General features: G+C 39.3%; 1 long non-coding RNA gene across 11 annotated transcripts in view; it reads right to left on the bottom strand.

Annotated features, from left to right (window-relative positions):
* LOC141567618 (uncharacterized) overlaps positions 1-24645 on the bottom strand; it is a 200489-nt gene that overhangs the window by 63352 nt on the left and 112492 nt on the right. For 2 of the 11 annotated variants that reach the window (XR_012490421.1, XR_012490431.1), the window contains exon 6: positions 9601-24606. The exons of 6 other annotated variants lie outside the window; for them this stretch is intronic. This is a non-coding gene — a long non-coding RNA (uncharacterized LOC141567618). Of the gene's footprint in view, positions 1-5327; positions 7041-9600; positions 24607-24645 lie in introns of those variants that run through there. 3 more of the 11 variants (XR_012490430.1, XR_012490423.1, XR_012490427.1) reach the window with 3 other exon arrangements.

Raw genomic sequence — 24645 nt, 5'->3', positions numbered from 1 at the left:
GGAGAAAAGGGAACGCTTGTGCACTGTTGGTGGGAATGCAGATTGGTACAGCCACTATGGAAAACAGTATGGAGGTATCTCAAAAATCTGAAAATGGAACTACCTTATGATCCAGCAATCCCACTCCTAGGTATCTATCCGGAGAAATCCAAAACTCCAATTCAAAAATCTTTATGCACTCCTATGTTTATTGCAGCACTATACACAATAGCCAAGACATGGAAACAACCAAAATGCCCATCGGTAGATGACTGGATTAAGAAACTGTGGTACATTTATACAATGGAGTATTACGCAGCCATAAAGAAGAAAGAAATCTTACCATTTGCAACAACATGGATGGACCTAGAGAACATTATGTTAAGTGAAATAAGTCAGACAGAGAAAGACAAATACCATATGATCTCACTTACATGTGGAATCTAAAGAAAAGAATAAGTGAATGAACTAATCAGAAACAGTTTTGGAGACATAGAAGAAAAACTGAGGGTTGCTAGAGGGGCGGGGGTTGGGGATAAGGGGGAAGGTGAGGGGATTAGAAAACAGTCGGTAACCACAAGATGGACACGGAGTTTTGAAAATTAATTTGGGGAACGTAATCAATAATGTAAAAATTTTGTAGGGTATCCGATGGACACGTGTCCCCTTTGGGAGACCACCTCAGGGATGATGTAGATGCCTGATCTCTGCACTGTACATCTGAAGCTGAACAATAATGAATGCCAACTATAATTATATATATATATATATATATACACACACACATATATACACACACACACACACACACACACATATATATATATGTGTATATATATATGTATATATATGTATGTATATGGTTACAGGAAGCGGAGTACAGCATTAGGAATAGAGACAGTGGAAATGTAATGGCTCTGTGTGATGTCAGAGGGCTAGTGGATGGGGGGAGGGGGGTTCACACAGTGTGAGGGATATAAATGATAAATGTCTAAGTATTGCTTTGTCTTCTGCACCTGAAACTAATAAAATTTTTTTAAAAAAAGAAAAGAAAAGGGGTGGAGGTAAATAGAGTACGAGTACTGCAGGTCTGAGAGCTAAGGCTAGGACACATGAGCAGGTCCACAGGTGAGTGAGGAAGGACAGAAGGGATGGGAGGGGCATGAAGCCCCTGATCAGGAACTCTGGAGGGCAGGAGTGACTGATATCCAGGTGGGATTTTCATGAAGTTCTGTGGAATGAAAAATAACTCTCTTTTCCAACTCCCCATGAACTCCAGTGCTTTGATAACTTGTTTAGGCACAGGGTGAAAACACATAGTCTGAAGGGGCGCCAGTCAGTTTGGGTACAGGGTATTATTGAAATGGGTAAGAGCTGAAGCAGAGAGATGACATGACAAGGATGCATTTTAGAAGCATCACTCTGAGTGCAGCAGCCAGGAGAATGGACCGGGGAAGGATACCAATAGCAGGGAGAGGGTTGCTAAAGCAATAATTTAGGTAAAGGATGATGGGAACCAAGCAGGACACATTGGAGACAAAGAGAACTGTTGATAAGTAGAATTTTACCAGATTTGGTTTCTTTGTGGATTTGGAAGACAAGAAGAGAAAATGGTCATTGAGTCACAGGTTTCAAGCTTGGGTAACTTGATCAATTTGGGATCTGTTGGATATGAGGTGCCAGCAAGATAGCAAAGTGGCAATGCCCAGTTGGAACGTGAATACAAAGCCCGGACCTTAGAGATGGGTCAGAAGAACCTGCAAAGGGCAATGAGGAAGAGAAGCCCGAGGGGCAGGGCAGGGTCTTGGGAGGCCAAAGTGAGAGCACATCCAACGCTCTCACTGCCGAGAGGTCACGGAAGAGAAGAATGCAAACCTGTCTGACGAGGACGGCAACAGAAGGACAGGAAGGCAACCAGCAGCTCTGGCCAGAGCAGTATTAGTTGGGTCACTGGTGCAAAGCCAGGCTGGAGAAGCAGGAGGACGGGGCAGGAGTGAGGAAATGGAGGCAACAAATACGGACGATTCTTCCAAGAAGGTTGGCCCTGGCAGCAGAAGCGAATGCAGAGGTCACCGAAAGCCAAGGCAATGCTGAAGGCCTGTGTTTTCTTTTTTTAACTGATTAAGACTTGAGTAGGTTTCAATGCCCACAGGAAGATGTCAGCGGTGATTGGAAGATACAAGGTCACAGAGAGAGAGTCTGTGCAAAGGAGAGAGGGGTGGGGGTGGGATCCAGAGCTTTGGCCACGAGGAAGGATCCTCTTCCATAGAAACGGGAGGCGAGGAAGACCATGCAGGTACAGATGAAGTGTGTGAACTGAGGGCAGGAACCTGAGTGCGTTTACCCTCTGATTCCATTTTCTCTGGGACACGGGAGGGCTGGCAAGCTACAGAGTACGAAGTTAGGTGAAAACGAGGTGAGCAGTTGCTGCTGGGGGATGAGAGAAGCCTGGGGTGGCAGGCAGGGGGCAGCCACCACAGAGTAGAAAGGTAGCTTGCCGAATGTGTTTCTCCCTCACGTCAAATCCTGAGAACCACCTGCCTGCACTCTGTGCACCTGGGGCATTTACCAAACGACACTGAGAACGTAAACAAAAACTAAACAAAAACTCGGTTACACTGAGCAGACCTCGTGAGAAGTTTCACCTGCAATACAGTAAGACCAGGAAAGTCAGCTGTGATAATATCAGTTTTCCCTAATAGGTCTTAACCATGTATGTACAACCACGACAAACGCTTCCCAGAGACTCTGCTGGCCATCCTGTAATGACTGGTAGACAGCTAACACTTCATGCAACAGTCAAATTAGTTTGTATGCGTCACCCAAATCCCATGTTTCAACTGGAATGACATCATTCATTGCACATGACCAGCTCCACGCTTGGTCTGAGCTGGAGTTTGCTTTGGGGCACGGTTAACCCTGCTGAATGTGCACATAGGATTACAGTGAGAGTCAAACACTTCTCCTTCCGAAGTCTTGTGGGGAAGCACCGGTGGGAAAGAAGGCCTGTCGTGGCCACTTCTCCCCGACTCAGTTCCATTTCCGGCTCTGGCCAGGACATTGCTGGAGAAAGCAAAAAACAGAGGAGCACAACCGTACAGGTCCCAACGCAGGCGAGGGAAGATGGTATTTCAAGTGAGCGGATGAAGTGTTTTCTCTGAACTAACTGAGCAAAGTAGGGGAAGAGGAGAATGTCTTTTTATAGCTACAGAAACAATTCTTGTTGTTAATATGAAGCACCTCTTGTATTTTCAGGGCAGAAGTCTCCCGAGGAGCGCAAAAGAAAAACCGCTAAAGCTACATCCTTTGGGGAGGCAAGGGGAATTAATAGTAACACCTAACCAATTCAACCAACTGGAGTCTAGGACTCTGAATAGTGAGATATCTGCATCATAGAATAATGTAATATATTGTTGCCTTTTAATTTCTTCTTTAAAAAAATTTCCCCGTTTTTGTGTTCTTTTATTATAAAAGTAGTATAATAATCACCACTGGCCAACAGCTACATAGTAACCACTGTGACCCAGGCACAGCTTAAGCTTTTTGCTTCCTTTAAACTTAAGGCACGCTCTCTTATTATCCAGATTTTAGAAAGAAGCACAGGGGGGCCAATTTCTATGCCCGTGCGGACCAGGAGAGCTGGTTGTCCCAAACCAGGTGGTGAGATATCAGCGTTCTGCACCCAACCTTCACCGCTCTGCCACACCATGAAAACGCAAGTTCTAACATTCTAAAATTGAGGGGGTCAAAAAGAGATAGTCACCATCACTCTACCCTTCCAAGAGAATAATTTTGGTGTGTGTCCTGCTCTACTCATCCCCTTCCCTTTTCAAACAAAAAAGATCTTTTAAAAGAAAATGTTTTATTACTATATTCAAGTAAAAATGTAAGTAAACCTATTCACAGAAACCATTCCAAGTAGAGATTCCACTTGTAGACAAGATTTATTTAAAGTCAGCAGATCTATTTTTGCACACAGTTTGCACAAGTTATTAAAACTTTTCCTTCACAAGCTTCTTTACATCATGAAAATTTTCTTTCTTAAGAGCAATATTTTTTGGCTTATCCACACTTAATTATAATGCATTCCAAATCAGTCTTTTTGAATCCATACATATCCAAGTTTCCAAATAAGAAAACTGAAGTTCACATATTTAGTTTTCTTTGACGTTGCCTATAGGCTCAGGCTGGATCTCACAGATTTGATGGTATATTTCTGTGCAGATAAGAACATTACATTCAATGTGGGAATGTTGGAACTTCTGGAGGCCTTAGCTGGGTTAGCTTTATAAAGCTAGCACAAAATGGCCCCACACAGCTTCTGTCAGTGACTTTGACGCATGTTTCGCGATATATAAGTTCAAGATGGCTAGTCACTGAAGGCTTATTAAGGTTGACCAATGGGAACTGTTATTTCTCAGATGTGAGTGCACATCACATGTGGTCTATACAAACATTTTTTATGCCCCTTTGAAACAGACCCACACATACATGGACAACTGATTTTCAACCAACGTGCCAAAGCAAATTAATGAGGAAAGAAATGTCTTTTTTTAACAAATCATGCTGGAACAACTGAGAAAATATAGACAAAAACATTGAAGCTTGACCTCTACTTTACCCAATACACAAAAATTAATTTGAGATGGATCATAGACCAAAGCATAAAAGCTAAAATTATATGGTTTCTAAGAGAAGACCCAGCAGGGTATCTTCATAAACTAGGGGAGGCTGATTACTTAGGAAACAAAAAGTCCTGATAATAAAGGGGGGAAAATCTGATTAATTAAAGTTACTTCAAAATGAAAGCCATCTGCTGATCAAAAGACATTTTATTATTGTTATTAGTTTCAGGTGTATAAGACGATATAATGATTAGACATTTACACCCCTCACAAAGTGATAACCCCAACAAGACTACTACCCATCCGACACTGTACATAGCTATTACAATACCATTCAAAAGACATTTTTAAGAAAATGAAAAGGTAATAATGGACTGGGAAAATATATTTGCATTACAATTTCTGGCAAAAAATTGTATCCTATATGTATGTGTGTGTGTGTGTGTGTGTATGATTACACCAATCAATAATAATAAAACAAACAATCCAATTTAAAACTGGCCAAAAGAAAATAAAAAATGAGTAAAAGGTTGAACAGATACTTCAAATGGAAGATATACAAATGGCCAATAAGAACATGAGAGCCATCAAGGAAGTGCAAATAAAAATCACAATATACCAATAAGAGAAGGAATTGGAACACCTGGAACTCTCATCCACTGCTGCTTGGAGTTTCAAACGGTACAATCACTTTGGAAAAGTGCTTGGAAGTTTCTAGTAAAGATAAACATACTTTGGCCCAGCAATTAAGCCTAAATCTAAAAAGGAAGGAGAGTAAGAGAAAACTCTTTCACAGCAGCTTAATATTGATAATAGCCAAAAAAGGTGAAAACAATCCAAATGTTAGTCAATAGGAAAATGGACCAACAAATTAGGTCTATTCTATTCATGTAACAGAATACTACACAACAATCAAGGGAGAATGAATGACAAATAAATACAACATAAAACTGCAGTGTGAAAGAAGCTAGACACGAAAGAGTACTTACTCTAGGATTCCATTTACATGACATTCAAGAATAGGAAAGAAATATTCTGTAGTGATAGAAATCAGAAAGTATTTGCCAATGGGAATGGAGACTGACTCGATGGGGGCATGAGAAAACCTGGGCGATAGAAATGTTCTATATGTTAACTGGGGTTTGGTTACATAAGTACACTTAACAGTGCATTTTACCACATGCAAATTTTACATCAATTAAGAAGGAGGGTTAGTAGGGCTCCCTAATTGTCTTGATATCCTCAGGTCCTCCTAAGAACGTGACTTGATTTGCACTCTTTGACCCCATCAAATGGGAACTGTATCTGAACCACTTTTAGTTTGACGACAATCATGGCGGGCTCATTTCTTTGGAACCATCTATGTTAGGTATTTCCTTCAGAGGAAAAGGAGGAACTTGCTGGTTTTCCTTTCATCCAATAGTAATAGTCAACCAATATTGCAGGTGCCGGAACCAGTGCAGGAGTGTTCTAAATCCTTGCAGTCATCGAGTGTCCCTTTTAGGCCCACCATCTTTCAGTAGACAACTGACAACCTACACTCAACACATTCCTTCTCTCCGGCAGGTTATGGGGGCTAAATGGGAGAAACCGGATTTGGGAAGAACAGCACTTGGAACAGACAGATAATATTCATTCTGGACAATACCAGAAATAAAACTACAAACATGTTCTGCTTGCCTGGGAGCTCTTATCTTTGGAGCTCAGGACATTTCAGTCCCCTCCATATCTGCTTCGAAGGGCATGGCCTTAGCGGGGTTGTTTTTGATCTAGAACTGTCCAGAAGGCTCTAAGCTGGCAAACAACTTACAGAACACAGAGGTCAGATACCAGAGGATCTTTACGATCTTCAATGGCTTCTCAGCCACTACACAAAGAATAATTAATACCCAACAATACTACTTTGTAAATTCTAGAGACAGATTTGGGGCTCCTAGTATTATACTAGAAATCAGGATAGGCCTAAGAAGCTTCTGCTTTAGGGTCAACCACGTTGGGGCAACTGGCTTTAACTGTGGAAGACCTCTGGGGGAGCTCTCCAGTGATTTTTCACAGAGAAACAGCTATTTTTTTCTAAGTAAAAATGAGGGAACAATAAGATTAGAAACATAAATTCAGAGTCTCTTCTGAGACACAAATGGATACCACTTGTGTCAGGGAAGTTAAAAGACTAATTAGTTTACATCTAGTTCTCCCCATCTTCACAGTATCTACTATACATTTTCAGGAACTACACAGCAAATACGAGAAAGGGATGGTCAGTAAGAATTTGGAGTTGTTGGTTTTTTAGTTTGTTTGTTTGTTTTTACACAAATGAAATGGGAAGGGGGAGCATGAGATGTTTCTTACAAGAAAGGGGAGAAGAACTATGAAGGTCTGCTTCCTAAGGAATAGAAGTTACAGAAATGAAGGAACCGGTGCGTCTTCCAGAAACTCCTATACCAAAGGACAGAGAAGAAATTACAAAGTAAGCATATCCACATTTATATTTGTATTAAAGATTAGGAACAACTACCGCTACTTTTATAGATTTTTTTTTAATGACTAAGTTGGATGTTTTACAAGATGCATCTTTTCTTCTAGCAACAAAGCTAGAAGAGCATCTTGGTGGGGCCTTTATGATTAATGTCTGCAGCCTCTGTAGCTGGAAAGCATATCTGTGTGGAATAACGTCAGCTCATTGTTTCTCCCCAGCCAAGCTATTTTGAGGGTTAGTTTTCCCAAACCCCAATACCCACTGCAGTTACTGTATGCTCATCTAATCTTTTCCCTGGCTAAGTGCCTGGCTAAGGACATTTCTGATTTAATTCTTCAGATACGCTTCTGACAAATAGGCAAATTAGAGGACTTCCCATTTGTTATAGACTAAAAGTTTGTGTCCCCCCCAAAATTCCTATGTTGAAATCCTATCCTCCAATATGATGGTATTTGGAGGTGGGGCCTTTGGGAGGTGATTAGGTCATTAGGGTGGAGCCCTCATCAGAGGGATGAATGCCCTTATTAAAGGGACCCCAGAGACCTCCCTTGCTCCTTCTGTCATGTAAGGACACAGCAAGAAGACGGTCATCTAGGAACCAGCCTCCAGAACTGTGAGGAATAAATTTCTGTTGTTTATGAGCCATCTGGTCTATGGTACTTTGTTATAGTGGTCTAAACTAAGACGCCATCCAAAATGGTGGTCGGAGCACAGGAAAGATCTCATTATAGTTATAAAAAAGCACATACACCCACTACAGTAAAAAGACTACCGAGGACCTGAGAGATTTCATCGAATGCCTGAAAGCCAGAAAATGATGAAGTACTGATTGAGGATGCTCAGCAGAGGCAACTTATAGACCAAAAGGTTCTCTGAGAGGGTTGCTGCCAAAGAGGGAGATAATTGACTTACCCTGTAAAACCCCAAAGAGGCTCTAGGCTCAGAAAATGCAAGTACAATACGGGACAGAAATGAGAAAGAGAATAGAAAGGAGAAGATTAATAGAAAAGTCTAAGTGTCAACAATTGTTCCTTCCATGACTAATCCCTGTCTTTATAAGAAACAATAAACGATATAGACCCCCAGGCAAAAACTAAAAATTTTTTTAAGGAGATGATTCTCTAAAGAAATTAAACAAAATGTCTGGTGAGGAATAAACAGCTAGTGTGGTTCTGAGAACGCTCTTTACTCTGACACCTAATTAGCGCCTTCCCAACACGAGGGCTGGCTCTATACCACCGGAGGGAAGCCTGCCAATGGCGAGATGCACCCCCCATACAGAGCCCTGGTCAGCCCTAACACGGCCTCATCTTTATGTGAAAGAACAATCAAGGATAAATGCACATTTAAAGCAAGCCTGCAACTTAAAAGTGGGAAACTAAGATAAACAACAAGACCCTGGAAGAAACAGTAAATTCAAGGGAGCTAAGCTATGCTACAAAGGACTCAGAAAACAACTTGTATTAAGTGTTCCCAGAAGTATCTGAGAAGTAATAATTATATCCACATAACAACAACAACAACAACAACAACAAAATAACAATCCAAGAAAAAGGTCTGTGGAATTATAAAATGTAAGCCCCAAACAACAAGTATTAATTAGTCTGGATCACCATGGGGCGGGCACACTAATCTCACGGCTGTGATTCTGGTGATTTAATTCTATGATAGAGACAATAGTTTTCCTAGATGTGCTGTATTTATAGCACAGTCAGAAGTTTAAAATGGCATGTGTAGAACATGTTCATGGTAAGTAGACCATGACACAATGCCCCATTATTCAAGAAAAGCTGAGTCTGTTGTTAACTCCTCCGCTAGCTTATAGAATGGCCTGTAAGCTTCTCTCAATACCCATTTGTCCCTTCCTACAGGAAAGCAGAAACCAAAACTTGTGTTTTTAGAGTGATATAATGAAAACTCCTGGAAACTTCTAATAAGGGAAGTACTAGCTTCATGTGAAGACCTTAAGATATTGAAACATATTAATGAGGCACATGTGAAATCTTGCCAAGAGAACTTCACAAAGAGGACGAACATCCTCCCATCTGGGTGATTTGCATACTGTCCTTCCTGAAAATACAGAGGGATTGGATCATTGGTTCAAAACCCTACTAGTCCCAAAGCCATCATTTTATAACCAAAAATTCTGCAATGCCCTATTTACTATTCTAAAATAAAATTCATTGATGAATATCAACTAGTAAACATATACTTTTTAAAATATCAATATCCTAAGTGTAATATAAAAGAGAAACTAAAAGAAAATTAATTTGTAATAAAACGACGTATTTCAATAAGTAAAAAAAACTTCAGGTCCAATGAACTATATAATGAAATAGATGCTTACAACTTACAAAGAATAAATTTGAACTAGTAAGAGGTCAAACCAGAAGCCCTCCATATAAAAAAAAAAAAAAAAAGGAAAATAAAAGAGGAGAGGTAACAGGTGGACAACAGAATAAAAATGAATATATTCTGTGTATATTAAAAGCATGCAAAAGTTACCTTGTGTTTTTATGTAAAATGGAATTAAATCTAGGCTCAGATCATTAAAACCTAATTTTTTCACTGCATGTATATGCAACAGGACAGTTGAAAGTCACGTGAGATTCGGGGAGATTCCTTTTGTTTTTTCCATTGCGGGACATCTAACATCTGTGACTCCCCCATATTAAATACCCTTCACTGTAGAACCAAATAACCCTCCCCAATTTCTACTATGTCCCCTAGGAGGAGGTACTGTCCCCATGAGAACCGCTGGCTGGTGACCTATGGGAGTTGCCTCTGAGCCTTTGTTGTCTACCACACTCAAAATCAAATCCTGAAGGACAAATCAGCAACATACTTAAGAAGTATATTAATCTAACATGGAAAATTACAATGAAGAAATTAGTTTAGTCTTACGCCCTTAACTATAGCCATATTTAACGTTATTTCCTCTTTTTGAATTCAAGATTAGGGGTTTCTCCATACAGAATATGGAACGAAAAGCTCTATCTTTGTGACACTGATTTAGACAGAACAAAGTGATTCTGATTTTAGAATTTTTAACATTCGAGCCTGGTTAATTAATGATAAAAAGAGAGTTTTTCATAGAACTCTACAACTCTCATTTCCTCAAAACAAGAATTAATGCATTCTTTCACATGTGGTCATTACAGGAAGGGGGGGGAGCCATTTACTGTAAATGTCTTTCTGATGCAATTCTACCACCTCTTTCAAAGAGAGAATTCATCCAAGAAGCCTTAGTCACTTCTTCAAAAAAAATGCCACTGCACTGAATATACACAGACTAAACCACACGCCTGAGAAGAAGCGGAGCTGATCCCACCACTAGAAAACAGATGGAGAGAAGAGTGGCAGAGGGGGAGATCTCATGTCAGAACAAATTAAGCAGCATGTCTCAAAATTTGGCCTTTAATACAGAGAAAAGTCTGACCCATGTGTAACACTGTTGTTTCATAAATCAAACGCAAACACCGATTTCCCCTCAGCCCAACTTTTAAAGCACACTTCCTAAAAATATAAGATTTCAGTTCTAAACCAGGAACTTACACGTAATTAGTATCTTAGCAACTATAGTTACTGCATTTAAAAAATTTCATGCACAGAAGGAAAAATGGAATCCTACATTTTAATATTTGAAAATGAAACTACAATTTGAAGAGGGTGGATTTCACCTCAAAAGGATGATATACTGGATTAACACTATAAAACAATTCAGAGGGAAAAAGTTAAGACAAATATGTAGTTCTGAGCTCTTCTTAAAGAGAGGATTAATTTTTCTAAAATCTCAAATCCACCCAAAGGGAAAAAAGGAACGATTTCGCCAATTCATCCTTACCTGGATTACCATTAATTCTTCTAACAGCCAGATGCACCTCTTATGGAGGAGTCAACGCAAAGCTCAAAGCCCACGAGTCACCCAAGACTTAGGGCTGTTTGCTGCTGGAGCCTGAAATCCCCTTGATGAATGAAACTGCACATCGTAATATACACGTTCTGAACCAGCTATTGGCTAAGTGAAGGCAACGCGTGTGGAAGTCTGATTTGCCACCTTCGGGCCATGCCTCTTATATCCCATCTCAGAAAGCCACTCCACTCCTGAGTGAGTCAAAACTAGAAAGGGTTCGTTTTTCTCTAGCATTCTCCCTAACATTGAGGAAACCGCGAGGAGAGCAAACCACAATGAGATATGACTCCTTTACCAGACAGTGTCAATGAAAAAACAGAATTACTATGTCGACACTGGAAATTTATAAACGACTTTCATGCCACTGCCCAAGTTCTTTTGTGTTACATGACTGCCTAAGAGTTATACATCGGAATAGGCATGGTACATCTATTTTTAAGCCAAGAATTCTAAGCCATGGTATTGGGGCTCAGAATTACCAAGTAGCGGTAAATATTCTCAAGAGAACCCCGCAATCCCTCTCCTGGGTATATACCCCAAAAATCTGAAAACATGTATCCGTAAAGATATATGTGCTCCGATGTTCACTGCAGTTTTATTTACAGTGGCCAAGATATGGAAACAACCAAAGTATTTTTTGATAGATGACTGGATAAAGATGTGGTATATATACACCATGGAATACTATTATTCTGCCATAAGGAAAGATGAAATAGTGCCATTTGCGACAATATGGATGGATCTTGAGATTATTATGCTAAGAGAAGTAAGTCAGAAAAACTCGAGAACCATATGATTTCACTGATATGTGGGATATAAAACTGAAAGCAACAAAGGAACAAGACAAACAAATAAAGAAACAAAAACTCATATACATAGACAATAGTTTAGTGGTTACCAGAGGGTAAGGGGGGTGGGGGGTGGTAGATGAGGGTAAACAGGATCAAATACATGGTGAATGAAGGAGAACTGACTCTGGGTGGTGAACACACGTGATATATAGATGATGTAATACAGAATGTACACCTGAAACCTATGTAACTTTACTAACCATTGTCACCCCAATAAACTTTAATTTAAAAAAAAGGAAGAAACCTTTGTTCTACACTGATGACCAACCAAGAAATTAAAACCAAGATTAATGGGGCAATGGTATAACTGATTTTTCTACAATTAGAGGTTTTCAACATGTAGTCCTTGGACCATGTGCATTAGAATGATCCAAGATTGGACTCAGAATCTTGGGAGTGGGGCCTAGGAACCAGCATGTTAACTAGCATTCATTCTAGGTTGTTCCATGTACTTTAAAGTTTGAGGACTCCTTTTCCTGTCAATGGAACTTAACAGCTGATTATAGCTGCTGCCGCCTTGCTTTATTATTCAACTATTTTGTCTTTGGTTACTGCTGAAATCAGAAGCAGTAAGAACACTAACACCTTTTCAGAACCATTTGTGGAAAACGAGAGCCAGTCTGGGTTTGCCTGACCTCTGCTCCCCACGCACCTTATCACTCCCCTAAGAGAGAAAGGCTCAAGCTGCAGAACCTGAAAACTGCAGTACGTGAGGTTGAATATGAACATTACATTAAAAGATGCTACCAGTGGGGGGAAAAAATAACGCTGCTAAAAACAAGAGAAAAATGAAGGAGAGAGGACATTCATGCTTACTGATTGCTTACTATGTCCCAGGCACCATTACCAAGAATTTTATATACACCTTTCTTTGCCAAAAAAAAAAGTCTCACCAAAAAATAATGATGGGTATGAACACACAAACTCAAAAGTCTACATCTAACCACAGGACACACCAGCAATAAATTCTCTAAGACAGACTGCCCTGGCTTTCTGTGCTCACCTCCATCCCCATTATCCTATGAACATAAAGAATTTAAAAAAAAAAGGAAATTGAGTCACACTATCAGAAACATATTTATAATGATATCATCTTTCCATATTTCTTCTTCTTGGTTCCTTCTCTATCCAACCTAAGATTGTATGAATTTCCAGAGAACTCTGAGTCATATTCCATCATCTGTTCTCCATTTTAACTAATTTATTTCAGTCCAAGTGCTGGGGGTGGGGGCCTCCATTAGTATATCATAAATAGAAGTTATTTGAGTATCACCAACAAGTATGAAAATTAGGTTTTACTTTAATAAAGAAGGTTTTACTTTTCCCTCCAAAATGCATAAAGTTTCTAAGCAAACTTTCTGGATAAGGGGAGCTTGTCTTAGAAAACAGCATATTTATGAACAAGTTCTTCCAAATGGTCCCCTTTGTGTTTATGCTGACATCTCAACACAGGACGCTAAGGAAGCTGACTTTATACCTTCAACTTTTTACTATGAGCTGATCCAGCGTATTTGGTTTGCCTAAATAGATAAAACAGGCATCTGTCAGGGTAGTAGTTCTCAAACTATGTATTACCTTTGGAACCCTTTTGATGTCCCCCAATGAAATCTTAGGTCAAAGACCATCAGATGCACTAGATGAAAGCAGAGCATCTTTCCTTGATGTGGGGACTAGAGGATGCCAAGTCCCCTCTTATTTGGGTCTGTTGACTCATCTCATTCCCCAGGATGGCTACTGAGGAAACACTGCCAAAACCCAAGAGCTCTATTTTATCTTGTCTCAGGCCTTGATGATTTTTAAAAAATTGTATTTAATCATTTTAGTCTATGTACGCCTTTGTGTCTCAAAGCTGGTCAAACATTAAATTTTTAAAAAGCCATGTCAAGTCATATTTCGAATGCTGTTTACTACATTAAGCTTAGGAATTCTGTTATATAGTTGGCTTGTGTGCACCCTAACACAAAAATTATCATCTCTATTTCTATCTCTTTAGCAACAATACCCTTAGTATATATGCAAGTTCAGGTCACTTTACAAAACCACAATTTTGTGAAGGTAATGCATTTTAAATGAATGCATTTATCAGCATCATGATATATAAGACCCCTTGCCATGATTTCAGTTTCATCAGTGGCCATTAGCTTGCCACATACGGTACAATAAGTTTCAGGCTACATACTAAACTCAAGCCAAAAAAGAAAGAAGAAAAAGAAAAAGATATTACCATGAGCTTTAAAATGAGGAATGAGTTTAAAGTGTTGCTAGGTAATCATTATCAAAAAAAGGATAATACCAGGTCAGCACAGAGCACAAAGACTGAAATGCTTTCATGAAGAGCCAACACTTTTAAAAATCTGCTTAAAATTCTACTAACAGGAAAATGTAATAGCCTTTGTTTTTAAACATTTTCTGATTGGTTCCCAGTCTTTACAAAGATACTGTGTCTCATCAGGCAAAGCCATCACATTTCAAGAGTATGTGCAAGAAAACGGCCAGTGTCAAGGGGCTATGCTGGGTCACCCAGGACCACCCACTGAATCAGGGAAAAACCCCAATGTTCTGCAATGCACTGTCCCTCAGCATAAACACAGTGCTCAAAAGTAGCACTAACTTTACGTCCAAGAGATTGTCATAAACATTCACATACATAGAAGGGAAAAAGTGATTTGTGATTTCAAAATCCATATTTCACCGTATTCTTGTTTTCAGCATACTCTGAATTCTCCTATGATTTCCATTTTAGTTTATTATTGAATAGAATTATAGAAGCATTCCAGTAGCACTTAGATGATGTTTAAATAGTCAACTTCTTTCCAGGAACAAAGCATGGTTAAGAGACATAATGACATTAAATAGTCCTCAAATACTTGGTATGTTCCCAAAATGTACCTATATTGGTGATATTGGACTGGAACTATGTCTCCCTCAGAAATGACTCAATTAATGGTAGTTAGAACCCAGGTCGGTCCACAAAAACTCATTTCACTCATAATGTATCTGTAATAGTATAGATCTGAAATGATTATAACTGTGTTGTAATACTAGTAATTATGTAAGGAATACAATACAGGAACGAAGAATCATTTCTGTATGCAATGTGTAAGGTGTAATCAGAAGAGGCTGAACCAGACAAAGACACTTCAGAGATGTGACAGTTGATGACACTGGTTATTATACCTTATTTTACCTCCAAATATACCGTGTCCTTAGCTCTGGAGAATGATCATATCCCCACTCTTGGGCTTATTGGCTATGACTACTAGCACCACCGGGGGCTCTCCAAAATTGAAAATAGAGGGAAGGAAAAAAAGTAAGAAAGAGAGACACAGAAAGATTTACTTAACATATAGAAGAAATACGACACAGAAGTATATGGAATTAACAAAGACTCATCTGAAAGGGGAGCAGGTAAAGAAGAAGATGTAACACTCAGTTCAAAGTCAGATGGAAAAAGTGTTGGAGAAAACGCACCTCTGGAGCCAGCGTACCTTGGCTGCCGTGTGGAGCAGAGGGGATGGGAAGCTGACCCAGGCAATGAGCCACTGGTCACGTGCATGACCGAACGTGTGCAGAGCAAGCGTTTGTAATCTGGGAAGGCCTTGTGTGGTAAAGCGGGTAAGAATCTGGTGGTCAGTCTTTCAAAGAAGTCGTTATTTGGTCTGGCTGGTGACTCAGTTGAGGACAACAGTTCGGACTCAGCACGGGGTAGGGGTGTGTGCTCAGCTTCCTGGTCCCAGAGCACAGGCTCCCAAAGAATGGCGCTGGCCGAAGAAGGACCAAAGCAAAGGCTACAGGCAGCTCAGGACAAAGCATCGGCTCTCTAGAGCTCTAACAATAAGTCATTTTCCTGCATGACACTCTTAATTCCTTATTGAATTGGTGAGTGTTGGTAGAAGAAATGAGGTAACGCAATCTGAAAAATCTGCTACTATTATCATACCTAACCTTAAAACTTTGACTGAAATGGATTATTGGACCCTATCTGATAGTGATAGGAGTTATATGCGTTTTTAATGTTCCGAATGTGTTCAAAGTGAGCCTGAAGTACAGTGATATTTACAGGCCTTTTAAATGACAACACAGACTTTGGCTTTTACTAAACAGATTGAGGGCATTTAAATGTGTGTGTGTGCGCGCGCGCGTGCGTGTAACGCTGGTGAATCCCTCCAGTTCCATTATCAGGGGAGGTTAGGAAAGAGAATAAAAACAAAAGGAATATCAGTTACAACCCATGGTGCCTTCCTTGGCTTCTGGACAGGAGTCAAATTGATCTAATGTAATGTTTTTCAAACTACAGGGTCATCCATCAGGGGACTATAAAACACATTTAACGCACTGCAAGCAGCTGTTTTACAAAAATGAAGCAGAATGGAATAAACTAGAAAACAAGAGTTCATCACACTTAGTGTAACTATTGTTTCATGGAATTGTTTCATTTATGTGTGTACGTTGTGTGTACTTTTTCATGATGTCAAACATAGTCCTTTCTGTGAATCCCAGGGAAGAAAATGGTTCATTAGGAAAGAAGATTAGAGATCATGTTTGAAAGGAGGTGGGAGGATCACGTATGGATTTAATTTAATCGTGCTTTGCCTACATGGCCTTATCTTGGAAATGAACCCATAAACAAAGATGCATTTACATTACTAATCGACAATTGTAAAGATATCATGCGAGTCATTATTTACTCATCCACAGTTTAGCCTACTCTCCCTAGCCATAACAAGGGAGTAATAGATAGAGGATGAAATTTTCAAAAAATCCGATAGCTAACACGTACTGAGTGTTTACGGTGTGCCCGACAGTGTTCTAAGCTCATCACGTCATGAACTCATTCAACCCTCTCAATAACGCCATAGAGGTAAATACTAATATTATCCCTGTTTTACAAATGAAGAATTTCAGAAATTAAGAAATCAGCTGCCTAAGAGGCAGAGCCAGAATCTAAATCCACGAAGTTTGAATCCAGAGACTTCCCTCTTAATGCATCATATCCTTAACCACAGTCAGTCATAACTGAGACTAAAGTAAGCCTGTGACACTGGGAGGAAGGAGGGAATAAACACCTAAAGCAGACTGGGGCTCCAAAGGCAAACTTATGCTGTTAACGCTAGGAGGCTTCTCTCTGTATCCTAATTTCTCCTGCTGTTCAAGTACACTCCACGGTCTAACCAGAGACAGCTGGCCTCTTTTGCACTTTGATACCCCTGTATTCTGAACATGGTTCCCAGCAAATCAGTTCAAGCTTCAACATCTCTTTCTTCCCTCCCTAGAAAACACATAAGAATGCAATTGAGTGAGTCCCTAACTTTCCCGTAATAAAATCTGTTTTACTTATTACATTATTTATTATTTATTTATTCTGTCCATCAATAGAGAAATGGATAAAGACGACGTAGTCCATAGACCAGGGGTGCCAAAAAAATGTATACACGTGACTTGTATTCATCCTTTGTTACTGGTATATATTGAGTATTACAATTTTAATAGTTTTTTCCTTTCTTAAAATGTGTATACATTTTTTGGCATCCTCTGTATACAATGGACTATTACTCAGCCACAAAAAAGAATGAAATCCTGCTATTTGCAACAACCTAGATGGACCTAGAGGGTATTATGCCAAGTGAAATAAGTCAGGCAGAGAAAAGACAAATACCACATGACTTCACTTATATGTGAATTTAAAAAACAAAACAAAAAACAAATGAATAAACAAAACATAAACAAACCCATAGAGATAGAGAACAAGCTGATGGTTGCCAAAGGAGAAGGGGGTGAAGGACATTTATAAATAAGTAAATGTTAAAAAGAATTCATTCTCAGGTGCTGGAATTTAAACGTTTGTATTAGCCAATCACTTCTGATACATCTTTTATGTCTTATCTCCACAAACCAGTGACTCCTGTAGCTGCAGTGATTACTGCCAGTCGGGGTGACACACAGCTTGTAGGGGGACCTCTTTCTTTGCATCCACTTGTGTTCCTCTCTTCACTGGTTTCAAAGTGGATCCAAAGAAAATGCAGGTATAACGTACACTGTGACAAGTGTACCACTGTGTCTCAGAAAAACATGAAAGAATTGTATGCCAAAGATTTCTTTTTCCTCCAATCTGCCCACCTTTGCCTTCAGGGTACACAGTAAGCTTTACAGACTGGACCTATATGGATAGTGAAACAAGTAAAAGTAACACTATTCTTGGTAGCACGGTTACCTTCCCTAACTACTAGACACATGACTAAGAACCTAATACGGTGCTGTTTAAATGCTGAGAAAACACTGTGTGCTTCTACATACTGAACGGAGAAGGAAGTACCACTCCTCCTCTTATATAATCTGAGTTTAAATTAAATGGCCAGTGCAAATGAATCCTGGAACAAAAAGGAAACAATATTTAGGTCTTCATCTGACCACTACAACTCCTATCACTTGAAACTTTTCTTATGAAATCACCTTCTGGCCAAACATATCTTTTGAACTTAAAAAATATGTGTAACAGGGCCGGCCCGGTGGCTCAGGCGGTTAGAGCTCCATGCTCCTAACTCCGAAGGCTGCCGGTTCGATTCCCACATGGGCCAGTGGGCTCTCAACCACAATGTTGCCAGTTCAATTCCTCGACTCCTGCAAGGGATGGTGGGCTGCAGCCCCTGCAACTAGCAACGGCAACTGGACCTGGAGCTGAGCTGCGCCCTCCACAACTAAGACTGAAAGGACAACAACTTGAAGCTGAACAGCACCCTCCACAACTAAGATTGAAAGGACAACAACTGGACTTGGAAAAAAAGGCCTGGAAATACACACTGTTCCCCAATAAAGTCCTGTCCCCCTTCCCCAATAAAATCTTTAAAAAACATATCTATGTATGTAACAAATTAATGCATAATAATGCATTGTACATTGTGATGTGGAGAAGTAAATGATTCAGGATTCTTTCAAAAATACAATAAAATACTCAGATAACAGATAAAACCTGAGGCTTAAGTATATTGTGACAATGCCTATACATACATTCTCCAAGTAGCCTGTTAAAAGTAAAGCAATGGTTTAGCACTCCTTGTGAAAAATACGTATCAGCTAGAATCAAAATAAAATTTCCAATTGAATAGTAACTGTATACGTGCCAGTGCCCATGTCACCCTAGAAGCCAGAAATATGATTTGACTATTTATCACTATAATTAATAATCTTTAGGTGATTTTTAGGTAATTTAGGTTACTTTTTCCAAGTCAGATTCAACTGTTTATTTCTACCAGGTACTGTGTCTGAAACCAATACTTTGCACATGGGTTAGGGGGTACATTTTCTGTAGTTAAAAAATAAAGGATGATTCACTCTTGTACGAACCTAGTTGGTCAGCTTCTAAGAAAGATACAGCTTTTGGATACAAGAATAGTAATGTCTGCCTTTACAAATATGACACTTTTTACTAGTGGTATTACATCTTGGGACTTTTTTTGGTGATGATGCTCATTTTCCTGGCCCATTTATCATGTGTCATTAACTGAACTTGGGGCCAAGAGCATTCGTTTTCAAGACAGCCATCCATCCAGATGAGAGTAGTAGCTGGTTGTGGGAATTGGATTTTTTAAAATTGGGATGCTGAAGGATATATGGGGTGGGGAGAGAGGGGCGTCAAATGCAAAACTGTAGCCTTCGCAAGCAGAGCGCCCTAATGTTGTAAGTTAGTGGCTGACACTAAGATGGCTTCTCTTCCAGTAGAAAATCACGTGGACAATAACCGTCTAAACAGGCGCATTTTGTTGATTGAGGGAATCTACCAGAGGCCTCCCTAGAATACAGAAATTAGGGGTGTTCTACACACAGCTGAGAAAGACATGAAGTTCTCAGGGAGCAACTACTGTTTGAAAAGGAAGTGGCTCAGGTTTAAAAATTATCCCATAAAACCTCCATCACCATTGAGGCAAAGACTGGGCCTCTCCTTCCCCCTCCTCCCACCCCCGTCTGTGCACGTGTCAGGCTGCCCCAAATCTCATCGAGTGGAAAAAAACAGTGCCCTGGGTAGGAGTAGGCTTCGCTTTCCACTACATTTTGCTAAGACACACACTTTCCAAGCAGTGAGTTAAAAAACAAAGGACAAAAAAAAGACTGAGGTTTAATGCTCATTTTTGAAAATTATTAAAGGGAGGGGAACGCTTTCAACAATGTACATGTACAGCAAATCATTCTGTTGTGCCCTTCAAATAGTTTACAATTATTATTTTCAATTATACCTCAATAAAAATGAAAAAAATCACTAAAACTTCTGGCTAAGTAAGTACTAGCTACTTGTCAGTATCAGTGTTGCCTGTTAATAGCTCTGGCCCTTGTGCAAAGTCCCATCAGCTCTCAGAAACTCAGTTTCTTTATCTGTAAATCGAAAAGGTTAAAGTAAATGTCCTCTATCTAAACCTGCCTTTCAATTCCAAATTCAAATGCTAAAATTGAAATTATTTTGGGACTTATGTCCCCCTTCAAATATCTTTGATCTTAATCCTACACTAATTTCACCTTTACCAAAAAAAAAAAAAATATGGGACTAGTGGGGGAGGCGAGTCAGATTCAAGGGTTAACTGCCTGCTTAGCCCTGCATGTTTGTAGTTTTAAGGGTAGGCAAATGAACTTGAATCTACAATGGAAATGTAACAAACCCCCTACATATTAATTCCAATCTTTGCCAATATTTGCAACATATTTTAAATTACAGAAATTTTCCTCTTTCACAAATACATATTGAACCACTTCCAAATCCATTGCAAGCTGCTGTGCCCTCTAGAAAACAAAGAACACAAAGCCAAAACTAAATAAGAAAAGAAGTTACTGTGAAAGGAAAATTTGTGATTAGCCATGCTATTGTTTCTCTCCATTAAGGTGGTAAACTGAAAATTGGCTATACATATACATTTATTTGCCCCTTCAGTCAGAGATGATAGGATTTATTTTCTTCCAGTTACTGATGTACACATACCCCAAATACTGAAATCCTTTGGAATCTTATCTGCCAACAAGGTCCATTTCCTACTGAAATAGCAACATATATTATGTACAACTGAAAATGCCAGATATTCAGGAAATATACTCAGATATTCATGTTGGTTACACAGACTTTGAAGAGGAATGCTACTTTCAATGTGTTTTTAAAAAAACATATATTACACTATCCTGACCCTGAGGATTACACAGTAGACCATAAATTGCAAATATTTATTTTAAAATATTTATCAAGATTATTAAAGTAATGCTCTAAACTTAGGAAAATCCAATTTTTTTTTATTCTATTACCTCCTCTTTTAGTAAGTGGTATTTTCCTTGTGTGGCGATCACAGCTAATCAACAATGCAAAACCAAAAGCTTTTTTTAGAACTTTAAATATGGAGGCAACATTCCTTAGATACATAGCTTACGGTTCTGATGAGACTATGGTTATCGTTGATCCTCAATAGGGGCTCGATGACTGAGTTCTTTCACGCACTAACCTCACTACGCTTTCTTAGATCGTGCACATTCTGTGTAACTGAGTTGACAGCAGTATCTACCCTCACGCTCTTTACCCAATGCTTCTTAGCACGTGGGACTCACTGAATAAATCTATCAACATTATTGTTTTCGCTGTCATACAAGTTATTACAAACACATATAGGTCAGATCAAAACAAATCCATCCCTAACTATGAGACACAACTGAAATAATTTACTGAGTGTTCCACTGAGTATTTTTTGTATGCGGCAACAGCAGTAGCACCGACAATGAACCAAGCATTTCATTTATCTTATTTCACGACAAAAACATAAATACTTGGACTTTAGTGTTATCAAGTATTGGAGCTCAAAACCAGCAACCCATACCGCACTGTTTCTTTCTTCTTATTCTTTTATTCACGCTTTTAAAAGTTTAAGTGCTTCGCTACCTCATGTGACTTCTCACACTTTTCATGATCAACCTAGGTGACTTGATAAAAATGAATAAGAGCTTCCATTTTCTCTTCAGTTTCCCCTCTCGGAAAATGAATAAAGGAAATGACCAGAAGAATTGGACAAGTATGAAATACGATTACAAATACATATTGCGTCTTACTTGGGGTTATTAAACTCAAACACAGTATTTCACGTTTCCAAATACTGTTTAAATTTCTACCATAATTTGTCTCCTGGCACCATTAAAAGTATCCCTTTCTGTTCTGCCGTTCTCTGAAGCCAGTACAATCTTGTCCAATGATACTTAAGAGTTTACTTTTTGAAATGGAGGGGAGAAGAGACAAATCCTGATGAAAGGGAACCATGGCGGGGGTACAGATTGAGCTCCCTCTCCTGTATTCGCTCAAAGTTGTTGGTTTAAGGGACCAATATACCCATTCCAGTGTTTTTCTACTGGTTTCCAGGCATGTATGTATACTAGGAGTAAACAAGAACAGAAAACTGGGGTTTGCTGTCTCATTTATTGCCCATAAAACCCTAGAAACATTCCTCAAAGACAGGTGAATAGTAGTTTAGTTTTGTTTAAAAGAACCATTTTGCACATTATAATCTTTAAAATGTGTTGTATGCACTGACTATCCTTAGATGTATGTATAATTATGTTTCCTTTACAAACTTGCCACGGAAATCAATGAAAATTTTGCTTAAAATAAGTACTAAACAGAAATCACTATGCTATTCTAATTAGGGCTTCAAAAATAATAGAGTTTAGATTCTTGTTTTTTCCCAGCACTAGACTTACAACTAGAGAACCAAATATATCCCTCATATAACAAACCAAGCTGCAAACCTACGCCGTTTAAACCTTAAGTTCTTAACTCTCTTGGAAGAGTGACCTATCATTTCTAAAAGTTTTCAATGGATCCCGGCTTGTTGGGTGCTTTACTCAAAGATCATTTTCTAGCCCCAGTAAGAACACATGAAAGTAAGGAAGCAAGTTTCACCACGACGTCCTTTTGCCCCATTGGGTATCAGTTTCTTGAATGGGTGATATGGTGTGAATTCGTTTCAGTTCATTACATGCAGAGCAAGAAATTGTAAAAACGTTTGAGGAGATTAGGTGAGTGACTTCAGTGTATCCCAATATATATGCTTACCCATGTACTATGAAACTTTAAGGTCCTAAAAATGACTTTATGATAGACTTTGGGACAGAAAAACAATGCAACACTGCATTTGGGCCAGCAGGTGTCTCTCTGCAGCCCGTGACACCAACCAAAAAGACAAGGACGTAGAGACGACCCCTCCCCCCATTTCTATAATTTTGTGGACCAGTAAAGACATGACTCCTGAGATTAGACCACTGACACAGTTATGTTCCTGAGAAATTGAATATGGGGGTCTAAACAAACATAGGAATTAATGAAAAATAAGTTACTTTTTTGAAAATTATATTTAATATGCAAGATCTGACAGTACATAGGAATCTACTTCATTCAAAATGGTAAATACAATGATTCTTGGCTATTGGTGAGGAGAGAATGGTCCAAGTTCAAATAGAAAGTTGAGGAGTGAGGAGTGGTGTGTGAGAAAATGGAAACAGAGTCTTAGTTACAAAATGAAGGAGAGAGTTTGCCCATAAGAATTAAGTTAAGGCAAGTTTGAGGGGGTTTTAAGGCATAGAGACTGGTGTGCGTTACTACAGAAGATGGAGAGGAAGGCAAGAAAGCAGTACACCTACCACAGCATAAAAACACTGCAAGTTTGTCCAAGTACAACCGACTGGTAGGTTATGAAGAGCATTTTGTAGGTTTTGAGGAGCATTAAAAAGAGAGAAAAACAGTCACGGGGATGTAAAGTACAACAGAGAATATAGTCACTAATACTGTAACAACTATGTATGGGGTCAGCTGGGGACTAGATTTATTGGGGGGATCATCTCATCAGTTATATAAATGTAATCACTATGTTGTACACCTGAAACATAATATTGTATGTCAAATATAATTGAAAAATTTTTTTAATTATTTAAGAAAAGAAGGGAGAAAAAAGAAAACGTGGTAGAATACAACCGACTAGAAAACTCTATCACAATTCACATATAGCAAAGGTATTATTTCGGGAAACCATACATCCGCATGTACAAATGTGTGCACGTCGTCCTGATGTAACACGGATTTCTTCCCTTGGGTTCCAATTAAAAGGTTTGAAAACCACTGATAAACTGAATGCCCACCAGTGCCCATCTCTCTCAAGTTCGTAATGTCATCTGTAACGCCACCAAATACAAAAGTCACTTCCATAATCCCAGGAGACAAACATGGCAAAACAGAAAACGACGGAGTATTTAAACTAAACTCTGCAAATTAGGAAACAGAAGTCAGAGCGAAGGAAGACACATGATAAATGCCAACTAGAGAAACCTCTAACTCTATGAACTCAGACTGTGGGCCCCACCCCCGGCAATTTCTCGGCACCCTGAATAGAGCGTGCTGATACCTCGAGGGAGGTCTCCCCACAGCCAGGTAAAAAAAGGCAGGAATTGGTACAGACCCAGAGAGATGGGAGGGGGTGAGAAGACAAGTGACAGGTTCAACTTTGTAATCTCAACGCCCAGCACAGTACTTGGCACGTAACATGGCCCTTGAGATTATGTATCTGTTGAATGTGTCGGTAGGTCTTAGTAACACCGCCAGTTTTACGACACGACGTTAGTGCCTCGGCAGGGCCAGCAGTTTGAAACTTCTTATTCCAGGTTATCCCAGGTCATCATTGGAAAATGTGCGCGCTGTGCTTTGAATGCCATCCTCTCTATCGTCACCATCCATAAGCCATTTCAGTGGTGATCTGTGAACTGGGCCGTTTCCCCAAATGATAAGGAACTATCTCTTCG

This window comes from Rhinolophus sinicus, linkage group LG11 (assembly GCF_036562045.2).
Source record: "Rhinolophus sinicus isolate RSC01 linkage group LG11, ASM3656204v1, whole genome shotgun sequence".
In the NCBI taxonomy this organism is placed as follows: domain Eukaryota; kingdom Metazoa; phylum Chordata; class Mammalia; order Chiroptera; family Rhinolophidae; genus Rhinolophus; species Rhinolophus sinicus.
Note: the sequence above shows the minus strand (reverse complement) of the source record. Positions and strands in the feature narration are given on the sequence as shown.